This window comes from Ischnura elegans, chromosome 9, assembly GCF_921293095.1.
Source record: "Ischnura elegans chromosome 9, ioIscEleg1.1, whole genome shotgun sequence".
NCBI classification, from domain to species: domain Eukaryota; kingdom Metazoa; phylum Arthropoda; class Insecta; order Odonata; family Coenagrionidae; genus Ischnura; species Ischnura elegans.
The window spans coordinates 65594047-65608113 of record NC_060254.1 but is presented as its reverse complement, the minus strand read 5'-3'; the positions used below and the strand labels follow the sequence as shown (position 1 = coordinate 65608113).

General features: G+C 37.4%; 1 non-coding gene across 1 annotated transcript; it reads left to right on the top strand.

Moving 5' to 3' along the window:
• Positions 1-9880: 9880 nt before the first annotated feature.
• Positions 9881-9953, top strand: Trnar-ccu. The gene has a single exon. It is a non-coding gene; the product is annotated as a tRNA-Arg (tRNA).
• The last annotated feature ends 4114 nt before the right edge of the window (positions 9954-14067 follow it).

Below are 14067 nucleotides of genomic sequence, written 5' to 3'. Positions count from 1 at the left end.
AATCCCACGAGTTATTTCAAATAAGATCGAAGGTTGTAACATATCTCTATTTAAGTGCCAAAAACTCCAAAATACCATGACTTACACATTTAAAGTGGTATGTAAAAATGAATGGCAAAATTTATGCCCTGTAGAAGCGTTTTTAAACAGCGTCAGTGCCTGTAAGACTTAAAGAGTGTATTCGATACAAAAATTTATCCAGTAATTTTTCCTTATTAAATGATATGGCTCATGGAAGAATCAGTCAATTGCAAGAATCAAATCTAACCTGTTATCATATGAAGTGATTTAGGGAGAAGGGCTAATTTCAGTGATTTTATGTCGAGCGTACTTTGATCTAATGATCAGCGAGTAACACAAAATTTTAGTGCTTACTTTGAGTGTAACTGAGTTTTAAGTCCTTTACAATTCAGGAGAAAACGAATTCCCATATATATCCATTCGGAAAAATCTCTCTCTTAATTTATCGCATCTGTCGGACCGAGAAATGGAGTGGGGCTGTAATATCATGCTCTCCGTGTCGCTCTTGAAGATATCTATTCTCAATTGTTCAAGCAATCTAAGCCTAGCGCACAGCCTCCGAGTCTCCGGCGGCTTCCAGCCTAATTCGCTTTAACATCTGGGTAACGCTGTCTGTACGCCCGTAGCGGTTTTTAACGAACCGCGCAGCCTTCCTTGGTATTTTGTTCAGTTCGCGAATTAAGTCTTTCGGCACCAAATCCCATATGCTCGCTGCATATTCAAAGTGTAGTCGGACGAGTGCGAAATAGCACCTTTCTTTTTCTTTTCTGAACCAAATATCTTCCCACAATACGCTTGACGAATCTTAATTTCTTCAGGGCTATGCCGTAAATATTACTTATATGCGTTCCTTACGAGAGGTTCGACGTTATCGAACTTCACTTCGTCTGTTTCCTTTATATTAATATCATCCACAATATAAACATAGCTATAGTTGGACAAACTCCGCAAAAAATGTACTACCGTTCATTTGTTCAGAGTCCCCACTCTTGGCTCCACATATAAACGTTGTTTAAATCGGATGATAGAATTTCGAATTCAGAGTGAATACTAATTACAAGTCCTCACTCTTTGTTGCTTCTAGACGACGAGACGCTTTGTGATATAAATATTGACAGAAAAATACAAAGGAATACACTCAATGGTCATAGACATGGGATTGTGCATAACTCCTCCCAATATATCCTAATAAGAGGATCAACATTTTTTCCCCAGCAAAGCATACATCAACTGCTTACATGATCGAAGACTTCGACCACCTTGGAGAAGGCAGAAAAAACGAGTTCCAACGAGAAACGATAGGTCAAGGGAGAAGGGAGTACGAGGCGTCGAAAAGTGTGATGGGAATTGGAACGAGGCGAACCGTGACGCATCTGCAGTTCTCGGCCTCTTACATTCTCACCGGTAACCATGATTCAGCAAGCACCTGGTGCCCTCCGTCGCCTCCATTCACTGCAGGAGACGCTGCCCATCCTTCAGCCGCATACCACCCTCGCCTTCGTTATTTCTCCAAATCCTCTTCAAACCCACACACATACACGTATGTATATATATCCATTTTCGCCGGACTCCACCCAATTTTTGACCAGCTCAGACCCTTAAAAATGCCTAAGCTAAAAAAATCTCCTATCTTCTTACCAATGGCGGGAGTGCAAAAGACGTAATAGGATCCGAGTTTCTTTCCTATTATTCTTTCCCATTCTTTTTTGCGTTTTTCTCAAATTCCACCCTTATCTCGCTCTGAAAATCCCTTCTCGTCTTGTATCGCATCACTCAGCTAACAATACTTTTCTTTATCCCACCCTAAGCCTGTCCACACCATTGTTATAATCCTCTTTGAACTTTGTTCGACTCCTCCAATTCACTTCATCTTTGGCCATCTGGACGTCTTCTGTTTTCCTATAGAAACTTTTTCCAGAATTATAATGTTTAAAACCTTGTCCCAATTCAGTTTTGGCCATAATATCATTACGAATTCAATTACATTTTAGACTTAATTTTTAATTAGGTTTGTACTTCATTTTTGCTTCCTGTCACGCATTCACTCAAACTATTCCTCTAATTGCCAGTAATTATTGTTGCGGATCTACGCTAATCACTTAAAAATTCACGATTCAAGTCTATTTGCTTCATTTCTTGTTATTTAAGGTCATTACTGTACCTAACTAAAATCAGCGTGAGCGAATAAAATTTGCGGAGAGAGTATAGTAAAATTCCATCAACTTCCCATTTATTTTTACAAAATAAGGAGACCTAATTAAAAAAAATTGACAAAAATCAACAGAAATTCAAAAATTTATTGGGTGAAAACTGAAAAAAATTAGCGGTAAAAAAGGAATTGACTTTCCTTAATTCCAACTCTTGGTTCTTTTGTAAAGCCCATACAAGTTTAAAGTTTGCAACGACTTAATAAAAGCAAGAAGACATTTATCTTGGCATAAATCTCTAATAATTATTATTTCAAGGAAAATAGTTAAGTTTTGCTTTCAAAAATCTCCTTTGTTGCTATAAAAGTATTTCCAGTGGTAGTGAGAAAACTCCCGCAAATTCTGAACATACCGCGAACTTTATCAAACTATATTTACCGTCAATAACGGCTGGATCCACATAAGTAGTAATTCGCAGTTTTTAAACTTAATTAAAAACAAGTTCAGATGAGAGAAAACCATTTCATACCAAAATCTAGTGAATTCAAGCATTTTTTTAATCAAAGTTTTACTTAAAAAATTTAAATACGATGATCCTTATTAGTCCAAAAAAAATTATTGGCTTAAATGATGGAATGAATCAGTAATTCTTTAAAAGCAACCACGCATCTGTCATCTAAATGATTTGACTCTCTCAACTGTAGAAATACATCAAAGCATCCAAAATATTTCGCAAGAGCCGTCAAATGGATACTAAAATGCTCATATGCAGCAGTTTTCAATCACAAATAGCCAGTGCAGTTGAAAAAGCAGTATTTCACACCAAAAAGCTACCCCTTTTCGTCCTATTCAAGTATTTTCAAACTCAAAGTTCATAAAAATTAATACAATGATCAATATAACCTAATGGGGAATTCATTGGATTAAAATTGCCGGCTGAAAGACTTATTTAAAAATACACAAATTTTCCATTAGTCACAGGTAATGTACATGATCTCACACTCAGAAACTATCAGAACTACGGAAACACATTAAACATGGCAAGCACTACTTCTCAATAGCCGTAACAAAGAGACAAAAATAATCATTCACAGCTTTTACTAACAAATAGCAGCAAGTACAGATCAGAAAGCAGTACCAAAAGCTAGTCAACTGTCGATTTTTTTAAATCGGAGGCTACAAATAAAATTTAAATACGGTGATGATAATTAATTCAAGTAGAAGTCATTGTATTTGAATGAAAGTTGAATTTTAATTACAAGCTAAATGAGTAATTCTCGAAAAAAACCGAGTGTCTGCCTTTAGCTGTATCATCTGAAAATCTTAACTACAGAACGTCAAAGCAGCCAAAAAATATTTCTCAGGAGCCGTCTCACAGAGATCACGCGGACAAGTAACCCGAAAAAGTATTCCCGTCACATCTGCATGCTCCTCCTTTTACCCCGGCTTTTCTTTTCCTCCTATCCGCTTCACTGCGGCATCCCTGTCACCTTCGAGTTCCCATTATGAGACGAAACCCTTGTAACCAACACCTCTGACTGATCCGACCTCTCCAACAGCTTGGCGTGCTAAGAGTTGCACGTCAGTCCTGAGAAGGATAGCCTCTTTAGAAGCATCGCTCCCATTCCAAACATCACTTCGCATACCTATCTCCGCGCACCCGATGTCACCGCTTAAAAGCAATTTTTATTCGTTGAGAAGGTGACACGGTGGAGATAGGGGAAGGTTAGGAAGGCCTTGGTTGTGGTGGAAGACGTTAGGGGCGCTGAGATAGCTGTCGACTTGGAAGGAGGTGCAAATCATTACTAGAGCTGCAGGGAAGAAAGTAGGCTTGAGTGAGGGTGACAAATTCCCTCGTTGCCAGGAATTCAAAAGTTTTTCGCTGTCACGGTGAGAGTTGTACTCCCCATTCAGGCACGCCACGGAATTAACTGGAACCTTCTTTCCCAAAGTGGTTATCATCTGAGTTTCGTGCTTTTATTGTTTTATTTCAGGAAGTATAGTGCCATTCTCACTTTGCAGGAAGTACTCCCGTGACCCAGTTCGTGTTTTCTACTTCCTTTGGAGTGAAATTTCACAAAAGGCGAAGTTTCCTCGTAATGTACGTTTCTTAAAAAGGCCGAGGGGACAGAAAAATACGGAGTAGTACAAGGTCAATGTCAACTCTATTTTCAAAACAGAGCACGTTTGAGGAAAAGAAGAGCTTGAATGTTACTTAATTTGATAATGCATAACAATATTTGAAAAGAATGCAATGAGAGGCACAGCACGTCATGCACCAATTACGATCTTTCACCTCTGTTGCAGTGAAGGATTACTTGAATCGATTTTGAACCATTCGATTGTATACTATAAGAAAAAAATTACATTTTCACCTTGAGAATGAAATCTTAAAAATATTAATTGGAATAATAATACTTCCGGGGCATTAACACAATACTTACATTACCGCGCCCTAAGTTGGAGAGCCTAGACAAGATGACACTGCTGTCCTAATTATCTGCATCTACATCTACATACTACCCCGCAAACCACCTAAAAAGGAGCGTGGCAGGGGTGTTAGGGCACCAGCAATCTACGTATAGGAAGCAGATGGTAAAAAAAATTAGGACAAGCATTTATGTAAAAAAAAAGTACCACCGTGCATTTTCTCAGCTTAAGTTCGAGTCCCCTTCCTTGGCTCCACAAATGAACGTTGTTTAAATCTAATGACAGAATTTCAAAGTCGGAGTGATTACTAATTTCAAGATAGATTATGAGTCATTGTATGACCCAAAGTACTCAACGTACGATTAATAGTAAACTATTATCAGGATCACTCACATAATGCTCTTCCGGACAAAAACTTAGTTCAGACATGTTTTCACCATTTAGGCTTTTCTCAGACTGAACCAACGTTTCACTTAGTCCAGGAGTGGACCCAGGATATTTATCTGTGCAGGGCACGAGGGTCTGACAGGCAAACAATCTTCTTATGCTTGAGATTAAAAACAAGATACAACGATTTCTGTACGAAATATTCTCTTTATTTTAATATGAAGTTAAATTATTGAGGCTCCGTAATACACAGAAGAAAACGAAGGCAATGATTACCGCATAAAAAAGTTTTGTCTATTTTTAAGCGTCCGGAGGGGGGGGGGGGGAGGGGGTCCGAGTCACGTGCCTCTGTCCCCCTAAATCCGCCTAGAACTCATACGGTAATTTTTTATAGCAAATTCAGATAAAATTTTCATCCCTATGAAACGGATGAATACTTCAAGCCACCAGTTCTACATTGCAAGGAATTTCATCACAAATGAAACAACATACATTTCCTCCATGGCCTTTAATGAAACACCTTCTTCCTCAACAGTCTACATAAATACACTCAGTTATCAATTCTAGCATGAATTACCTATTTATCCACATGTGAGAAGTATTCTCGCGTTCATAAAAGCGTTTAAAAAGAGTAGAGATTTAAAATGGAGTATGCAGCGCAGTGTATCACGAATTTATGCATAGTTGAATGGGTGCTCAGCTATCAGCTCAAGCGTGAATTATCTATTTATCTACAGATAAAGAAGTATTCTCGCTTTCATAAAAGCCTTAAAAAGGTGTAAAGTTTTAAAATGTAGTATGCAGCGCAGTGTATCACGCATTTATGCATAGTTGAGTGAGTGCTCAGCTATCAGTTCAAGCGTGAATTACCTATTTATCCACAGATTAAGAAGTATCCTCCCTTTCCTGAAAGCCTTAAAAAAGTGTAGAGTATGCATCGCAGCGGATCACGCAATCATGCATAATATTGTGAGTGAAACTGGAAACCTAAAGAAGTTCTCGAGTTGATAATCTTATAATGAAGCCTTCCGGGACAAGACATGCTTTTGGAACCGTAATGAATGGGACTCAATCCAGATGAAGCCGTCTTTCAGCACATGTGCTGTTTTACTCTCCCTTTTTGCACGAGGAGCTGTTTCCCCTCCACTTCACTTCCCGGCTTTAATCATCTGCGAGCTCAATCTGCCATCCTCAATGCGGCAATGCTCAATACAAATCGCACTCATTCCTAATTTCGCTCCCCTGTTCATAATTCAACTCTCATTCATACCCGTCTTCATCTCTGTCTTTCCCTGCTATAGCATCCACCCTCATTCATTTCAAGACAACATTTAATATCTCCCTCATACACCCTGAAGTTACCCGCTCTTCATTTCTCTCTTTGGTCCTCAATTATACAGAATTTTCCATCCCTTCCTGCGAATTCATACATTTCTCATGTTATTTGACACGTATCCCCTTGTGATTCGATACAATTGTTATTACGGACTTTTGTGAATGATAATTTGATAGATTAGTATAACTAATGTAGAATAGCTGTATTGATCATCATCACCGATTATTATCAACCCAAAGTATTTTGGTAAATTCTTTCATGAAGATATTAAATATCCTCTATTTTATCCAGAAGTTATCCTCTTTCCATTTCCCTCTTTGGCGCTCAGCCTAACAGTATATCCTAGGAAATTATACATTTCCCATGCACTTGTAACGTATCTCCTTTTAATTCTACACCAGGATTATTACTGACTGCTGTGAATAATGATTTGATACATTCCGTTATAATTCTGAAAAGGCAAAAGCTAATTGCGTAGACTAACCAAACCCTAAAGGCAAGAATGAAACATGAAATGGAACCTAATAAGTGGCTATTTTTCTGATTATGTTAATATGACACATGTGGGGTAGTAATTTTGATCATCATCAACGGATGTGACCAGCCCTTTTCCTCGTTTTCCTCTTTGGCCCTCCACAATAAAGAATTTTATACCCCTAACTGCGAATTTATACATTTCCCATGTCCTTGAAAATTATCTCTCTGTCATTCCTGGCCAGATTTGATACTGATTTCTGTGAATGATAATTTGATACATTACTTTAAAGTCCTTGAAAGGGAAGAACTAAACGCCTAGACTAAACAAACACTAACGGCAAGAACTAAACACGCTATGAGACCTACGAAGTGACAATTTTTCCTAGTTGTTTTAATATGACACGTGTGGGATAGTTATGTTTATCATCATCACCGATCATCAACAGACCCGATAAATATCTTTTTAATACACCCTGAAGTTACCCTCTTTAGGCCCGCCACTATTCAGAGTTTTCTATTACTTCCATCGAATTAATACATTTCCCTAATCAATATAATCTATTATATATTAAATATCCTCTACTTTTATATATTTTGCCGGCCTCGGTGGGGCCGATGTAAAGTCCCCGACTGCTAACCTAGAGATCGCGGGTTCGAATCCTGCCTGGGTGGTTTGACCACCATCCAGGGCATGGATGTATGTGATTGTCAAACAAGTTAATTGTAAGAGAGGACTATCTAGTCCTAAATTCGCTTGTTTTAATAAATATGACATTATTATTAATACTTGTAACCTCTCTCCTTCTCATTCCTAACCAGGATTTTTACTGACTTCTGTGAATGAAGATTTGACACACTCCGCAAGAATCCTGAAAACGTAAGAATATGAGACCTGCTAAGTGACAATTTTTCTGGCTGTGTAAATATGACCCGTGTAGGAAAGTTATTTCGCTCAGCATCACCAATCATCATAGGTCCCGAGAATTTTGGTATAGTCTCGTGAAAGAGGTAGTTAAAATAAAAAGATATTTGATAGTTTTAACCACTAATTTTACAGCAGCACAAACTTCAAACTTGGATGCGTTCACTTGGCAGTTATAAATGAACTGGCATTTTAAACTAATACGGAATTCAATGATTAAGATGTATGAAAAGCGACACGAATAAAGATTGCATTTAGTAATATTTAAACTATTCGTTAACCTGATGTAACTGTTATACGGTTTATTTAAGTCTAAAAATAGCCATATTTTATAAAACCGATCCATACTGGCAGTTTGTTGTGGAGAATAATCCTTCATGGACTATTCCTAATACTGTTTTCTCCAAATAACTTGCACATAAGAGAAAAAAACAATATGCACATATCATGCGATTGGGAATTAAATAAGGTTGTGTCTTTTATTCCAGGTTTAATTCTAAATACCATCCACCCGTGTTCTTTCAAATTACTTCAACCGTTTCTCTAAAGGCTATAAATTCGAATCGATGCTTCCACACTTCACCAGAAGTCCTTTTCTGCATTCTAACGCGTTCGTTGAGACTCATTCCACATGCCAATCGTTCAAGTCAGTCGCACCGAACAATTCACCCAATTCCTTAACCGCCTCGTTGGGGAGATTAGCTAACATCCTCGCCTCGTTACAATTGTGGCTTGCAATCTTAATTGCCCCCAGCTTCAGAAAAGTCCATTTCGATCACAGCCGGTGAACACTTGGCTCACTAAACTCGGAGTCCACGAATGCACTTGCATTAAAGAGAAAGAGAGAAAAGGATGCATTTAGCAAGATTGGCTACATCCGATAAAATAATTGAAGATGTCAAAATTCCTCTCGATTTTTGCATAATATATTGACGTTCATTTAATTGATAAATGCTTGTAGTGATTTAATTGGAGAAATTTCTTTTTATGAGTAAGCGGCTGGTGTCCTAAGACCCCATGCCACACGCATTTTTTGCGGCTTGCGGGGTAGTAAATGGGGAAAAATGTTGATGCCTTTCTTTATATATTGGGAAGAATTATGTACCAGCCAACTTTAATGTGTGTCTATGTTTATGTCCATTGTTTGTTAATGTCAACATCACATAGCGTCTCGTCGTCTGGAAGCAACATGATGTTTAGTTCAAAGTGTGTATGCAGCATTCTTTGTTGGGGATAAAATTTTGATCCATTTATTTGGATATTCTGGAAAGAGTTGGGTAGAAATCAAACTTAATCCTATATTTATGTCATTGAGTTTTATTCTTTGTATTTGTCTGTAATTGTATATCTCTAATTCTCTATGCATATCGTCGTATAGAAGCTACATGATGCTAAGTTTAAAGCGCGTGAATTTATACTGCCGAAGAATTTCAAATTTTCGCTTATGAAAGATGGATAATATTGGGAAATGAGGGAAAAATGGGATTTTAATGCCCTGAAGCTAGATTCTTGATATTATATATTACAGCTATTATTAACATTTTGTGAAAATTACAAATCATAATCATGCTCATGAGATACTTAGTGCAACACCGGATTCTTTAAAACATATCCCTGAAGTTAAAATGTATTGTTTTGACTTTGCGATAAAATGTCATATGAAGTACTGAGGGAGGTCTTTGAAATGTTAGAAAAACGATATAAATTTTGCAGATCACAATTATGTGTATACCGTGGTTCGATCATAAATTTAAAATCATCGTATGCATTTTGTATTAAATAAGATGTAGTTGTGTCAAACAAGAAGTGGTACCGGTTATGGCTTCATGGAAGTTCTTTCTCCGTGTGGACTTCATGGGAGGCCAAGTCTCAGCACAAATTACCTACGAAATCAGGGACCTGGAAAGCGTACTGGTCTGGTACTCAAAGTATAGAGTAAAATAAGTGAATCACTCTGTACTCATTGCTGCCCTGCGGATATTTTTTTAAACCGATGAAAATGCTCCCGAATAGGCATTATAAATAAAGTTCCCATAGAAAAAATTGAAGCCTCCCCAATATACACCTTAACTATAAAGAAGACCTTTCCTCAGGGTAAACCCAACGTCTTTTTTCCTGCCGCTTGATCTTATACGTGTTCACTCACGGTTGTAATCATCAGCCCCTGTGGCCTAATGGATAAGGCATCGGTCTCCTAAACCGGGGATTGGGGGTTCGAGTCCCCCCAGGGGTAATTATTTTAGAAGGAAAGATTCAAAACTTACCATCTCCTATGTCATCTAATTGTCGGTAACATTACTTGTATTCGTAATCATCCATTTTTACACTATCTCTTTATCAGCAGGTTTTTCTCGCCCTTTTCCTTGTATCTGTTTTCCGGCAGTGGGTTTTTTCAATGAGGACGAAAGTCGATTTCCATAGGTTTTTTTCCGCGCTTGTCCACATCTTTTTGAACTTTTTAAGTGTAACTTTAAATTTTGTTGTTGTTTTTTAAAACCATACTTCTATGTCTCTTTTGCTATAATTTGAATTCATTTAAATTCAATAAAAACTTAACAATCTATCCAACAGTAAATATTTAATGCACGACAAGGGTTTGAAAATGGGACTTTCCAGTCCCAATCTCGTCTAATTAAGTCCAATTATTATTACTACAGTTTTCACTGTTAAGCATATATGAGAGGGTAAAATGCCAAGGAGTACACGTGATTTTGTTTCTAAGCAGAGCGATATACAGTCATTTGTAAAAGAAATACACAAAAATGTGGACGCCAAGAGATGTGAATGAGTCTCTGCTCAGTGCTTACATAGAATGAAAAAAACACATTCACTTCTAATTTTCTTGTTGATCTCGTTCGTTTTCTTTGCCTAATTTCTGTTACTAACTCTTTTGAGAAAAAATAATCACTCGTTTCCCTAGGATTCCCACTCCCATATATGTGATTAAAACATTTCTTTATACATACCTTATTTTTATCCAAATTCGATTTAAAAACTGGTATCACAGCTCTTTCTGAGGGAACAGGATTATTGATATGCACAACGAGATTCTTATTTCGGTATCACTTACTCACTCTATCTGTGCCCCAAACCGAAGGTTAGTTTGGGGAGGTGAGGGTAGAGCTCGTCCTAAACTAAGCTACAGGCGTGTGAATTACATACATTTTTGGTATGAGGTGTAGTTTCTTTCCCTGAGCCATCATCTCACTCTTAGAGGCATTAGTTTTGGGGTACCCCAAGTTTTCAACCTAGAGTTGAACCCTGGACTCAGTGGCGTAGCGAAGGTGAACGTCTGGGGGGGGACCCCTCCGAAATAGAAAAATACAATTTCTTTCCTTCATAAATGAAAAAAAATGTCGAAAAATCATGAATTTACGAAAGGTTTCTTTGACAAATGAAGTTTTTTTGATTATGAGAAGGGTTATAATTAGTTAAAAACCCTCTACTTAGTAACCTGTTTTTCACAAAATTTCAACCCTGGTTTTGGACCTCCTTGAACAAAATTCCTGGCTACCCTAATGCCTGGACACCTACATCAGCAGATAGGGGCCCAACCCACTAATGTACCACGTGTATATGTCTGTATATCAGTCTCTCATGGAGTCCCGGGAATCTGTGTTTGAAAGGTGACATGAAATATTCCACCCAATCGAACTGTGCGGTGAAAAGAGAACGAGCAAAGCGAAATGTCAGTTGTGCAGTCACGATATCTTTTTTTTTGGCGTGATTGCTCGTGTTTGCCCGTGCGAGAGTAGTTCATGAAGTTTTCACGCGCAAAAAAGGAGTGGAAGTGCGTCACTAGCAAATGGTGCATAGAAGTCGTAACGCAGAGCAAGGCTAGCCAGAAATATGCGCCTCCAGAAGAATATTTTATTCGAGGTGACAGTGCATGAAACCGTCAAATTCCAGGAGGAAAATGAAAGAAGATTTTTTTACTCCTGTATGCAATTGAGATTGTAAAGCGTTGAGCACGTGTGCCAGGCGCCGAGGGCTTTAAGAATTTTCGCGAGAATTTGAATCGAGCTCAAAATTTAATGGGTCATAAATTTCTTCGTGCATACCGACTTGTTCGCGGAGAGTGAAATATATTGACGTGGAATCCGAGATTTATAGAGTAATTTTCTATCATTTAAAAAACCGGGTTTTCATACCTTACATCGCTGTACGATTTTGGCGTAATTTTAATTGGACTATTATCATGATGGCGTTCTTTTGGCATTTCAAGTTCAGTGCCTGGGAAAGTAACATTATATAAAGCTTTACGGATGAAAAATAGGGAAATGGAAATATTTATTAGATTTTTATTCTGTAAATCATCTGATGGCTTTGTGCTACTTTACTAAGGATGGTGAAAATACTCTTTAAGTTCGAGGATTAACTTAACGAGGGTTAATCAAAGCTCTGACTGCTAAGGCTTGCTTTTTGTGTTTTTGAGTATTCGAATTCTAATAAAGTACTTTGGTCATCTTGTAACATACCGCCATTATCCAGTTTATGCGCTACTGAACCTGAGAGTAATGAGATAAAATACAAACACCATGAAGTAGTGCTTGGAAAAAGTACGTGAGAAATGAATTAATTGTTTATAATTTAAACGCTTATGGTGAGAAATCACCTCGGCTGATGACTTACTTACAACTGATATTAGTTCTTTATCATTTTCTCAATTTTCTCATTACACATAAAGCACATATGTAGTTTCGCTTCCCTGGAGGAAATCGGAATAGTTTTCATTACTTCCATTAGATGCGAAGAAAAGGCGATTTTGGAAAACCCTTAAATCGTATTTAAATGAAATTTTTCGTTATAGTAATAAAAATTTACGGTTGTGGATGACACATAAAGTGTCAGATATATCTGCACAAATCAGGTGACCATTTCATGGTGCTCTTGAGATAATTTTGGTGAAGTCATTTTAACGCTCAATAGTACTTCGAGGATAAGTTATAAAATATTCACATTTGCGTTGAATTGTTTACGATGTGAAGAATATTCCATTTTAATACTTCTATTTTTAGCATTACATTATTGATAGACTGTTTGGTAATTTATATAGCATAGATCAACTTATGGCCTAAAAACATTTCGAAAGTTTTATTGATGATTAGAATAATATTTTTAAAATTTAGACCCAAGTCATTCATTTATAATTTTATCACAACCTCGTAACGTGAGTAATCACGTTAACTAGACGCGTTTTACCGAGTACTGAATAAAAACTTGTCTTTAATAATTATTTCATGTAAAATTAATTTTTACAGCGAATTCTATTCTAAGTGAGGGGAAAATTCAATGACGAAAAAGTCTGGAGCACGAAACAAATTAAATGCTATTGATAAATTTTATACTCTTGATTAATATTCTCTGTAATCATGTTTCATGAAGTAGGAAATTTTTTAATCCACATCGGAGAGGATGTGGAATTTGAATGGTTTATGTATTATATTGAACATGCATAAATTCCTAAAAAGTATTGTTTATTTTCAGTATATTATCCGTGATATAATTATATAACTTATAAACCGATTTCAAAACTCACTTCTAGAGTTATTAAAGTATATTATTCATAGATGAATTGATAACGTCAGTGATTAGCTCTTGCGACTTATTTAACTCAAGAAATTTGAGGAGATTGTGTTGATGTTGGTGGCTAGAGTATTGGCTTCCCTCCCCGTGGGCTCGGGTTCAAATCCCGGAGGTGGCAGAGAATTTTCAGCGACTGCCCGATCCCTGCTTGAATGATGTATGGAGGACATTTCAAGAACAACAATCCGTCCGTCGGATGGGACGTTAAGCCGTGGTCCCCTTGGCGCCTTTCGTTAGGAGCAGGCTAACGCCTTCGCCGGGTTTCTCTCCACCCATCCTTACTTACCCTTCCCTCATGGCGCAAATGGCCTCAGCTGTCGGTCGCCTCCTCCAAATACCTATGCCTGCACCCTATCTAAACTCTACTCATAGAAATTTGATATCCGAGAATATAAGCGGAAGCATCAATAGCAATATGGTATTCCACACTCCTCTTTAACCGTGAAATTAATAAAATGCAAAGGAAAACTCAATTATTTAAAAAATATGGGCGTACAGAAAGCGTTAGATAGATGTTAAACGAACTAGGCTGTGAGCCGCTACATATTCTCAGTCTGCACGCCAGGTTTCCTTTGCTTGAAGAATTGATGCTAGACATTTTTCACAGGGACACGGAGAACACCTTATTAGAACCTCAATACGCTTCCAGGTGCGACAGAAACAATAAATTAAAAGAGATATTTTGCTGAAGGGATAGATATGGGAATTCGTTTTTCCCCTGAGCAAAAAGGATTTTAATATATTCTAGATGTGATATAGTT